Raw genomic sequence first — 2279 nt, 5'->3', positions numbered from 1 at the left:
GTGTGGATCAGCTCTGTAGGTGTGGATGCTAACATGTTAGCCTGTGTGGATCAGCTCTGTAGGTGTGGATGCTAACATGTTAGCATGTGTGTATCAGTTCTGTAGATGTGGATGCTAACATGTTAGCATGTGTGGATCAGCTCTGTAGATGTGGAAGCTAACATGTTAGCATGTGTGGATCAGTTCTGTAGATGTGGAAGCTAACATGTTAGCATGTGTGGATCAGCTCTGTAGGTGTGGATGCTAACATGCTAGCATGTGTGGATCAGTTCTGTAGGTGTGGATGCTAACATGTTAGCATGTGTGGATCAGTTCTGTAGTGTGGATGTTAACATGTTAGCATGTGTGTATCAGTTCTGTAGTGTGGATGCTAACATGTTAGCATGTGTGGATCAGCTCTGCAGTGTGGATGCTAACATGTTAGCATGTGTGTATCAATTCTGTAGTGTAGATGCTAACATGTTAGCATGTGTGTATCAATTCTGTAGTGTAGATGCTAACATGTTAGCATGTGTGTATCAGTTCTGTAGTGTAGATGCTAACATGTTAGCATGTGTGTATCAGTTCTGTAGTGTAGATGCTAACATGTTAGCATGTGTGTATCAGTTCTGTAGTGTAGATGCTAACATGTTAGCATGTGTGGATCAGCTCTGTAGTGTGGATGCTAACATGTTAGCATGTGTGTATCAGCTCTGTAGTGTGGATGTTAACATGTTAGCCTGTGTGTATCAGTTCTGTAGGTGTGGATGCTAACATGTTAGCCTGTGTGGATCAGCTCTGTAGTGTGGATGCTAACATGTTAGCATGTGTGGATCAGCTCTGTAGTGTGGATGCTAACATGTTAGCCTGTGTGGATCAGCTCTGTAGTGTGGATGCTAACATGTTAGCATGTGTGGATCAGCTCTGTAGGTGTGGATGCTAACATGTTAGATGCAACATGTTAATTGAAACATGTTTAAAGTAAAAGCTGCTCACTGGGAGCTGGTCATGCTGACATGAAGCTCAGTCATGTTTCTCTAACAGGAGTTAAAGCTCTCAGGTTCACTTCCTGGTTTTAAAGCTGTCAGATTCATGTGAGAAGAAGCTTTGTCTCCTGGGGGGTGTTGGAGGTCTGATGCTCCTCCTGGTCCAGGTGAGGGTGAGGACAGGAACCAGAACAGAATGTGTTGAAACAGATGTTGGCAGGTTAGGGGTTAATCCACCTCGATGGACTCGCTGCTGTCGTTCACAGGTTTACACTCGTTGGGCAGGCGCTGGTGACGGCTCAGCTGAGTGGCCTGGGTGAAGCTGCGGTCGCAGCGCTCACACCTGAAACACACAAAAACACACATTAGTTCAGTGAAGAGGCAGCTCCGAACAATAAAACAACATCTGTGAAACTGAAGCTGAATAAAAGAAGACTGTAAACTGAGCTTTAATCTGAAACCAGCACCGACTCCTCACAGCAACAAGGTTCAACCCCCGGGTCAGACCTGGGGTCTTTCTGTGAGGAGTCTGACTGTTCTCCTCGTGCTTGTGTGGGTTTTCTCTGGTTTCCCCCACAACACATGAACATGTAAAACAGGCTGCCTGCAGGCCATCCTTCAACACACATGTGTGAAGTCAGAGGGCTTTACCTGGATAAATAACAGTAAATAAATAAAAACAATAATAAATAAGTTAACTGAACTAAAACTCATATCCTGAACTGAATCAAACCACAGTTTTTAATGCTGTAGTTTTTATTAATATGTAAATCTGAAATGTGGGTCTGCATTCAGTGTAAACAAAGCATCAGTTGGCTCCACATCAGGCTGATATATTCTGTAGAGGTAAACATCAGCTGAAGAATTTAGAGCAAGTCTTCAGGTGTAAACAGATTAAATCTGCAGCTAAAGAAACAACAAGACTGAATCAATTAGAACTGTGAAAGACAGAACGTCTGAGCTGCTTCTACATGTAAACAAACGCTTCAGCTGCTTCTACATGTAAACAAACACTTCAGCTGCTTCTACATGTAAACAAACACTTCAGCTGCTTCTACATGTAAACAAACACTTCAGCTGCTTCTACATGTAAACAAACACATCAGCTGCTTCTACATGTAAACAAACACTTCAGCTGATTCTACATTTAAACAAACACTTCAGCTGTTTCTAAATGTAAACAAACATTTCAGCTGTTTTTACATGTAAACAAACACTTCAGCTGTTTCTAAATGTAAACAAACATTTCAGCTGTTTTTACATGTAAACAAACACTTCTGCTGTTTCTAAATGTAAACAAACATTTCAGCTGTT

The sequence above is a fragment of the Austrofundulus limnaeus genome, unplaced genomic scaffold, assembly GCF_001266775.1.
Source record: "Austrofundulus limnaeus strain Quisiro unplaced genomic scaffold, Austrofundulus_limnaeus-1.0 Scaffold662, whole genome shotgun sequence".
Lineage (NCBI taxonomy): Eukaryota > Metazoa > Chordata > Actinopteri > Cyprinodontiformes > Rivulidae > Austrofundulus > Austrofundulus limnaeus.
The sequence above is the reverse complement of the archived record's forward strand: the minus strand, read 5'-3'. Positions refer to the sequence as shown.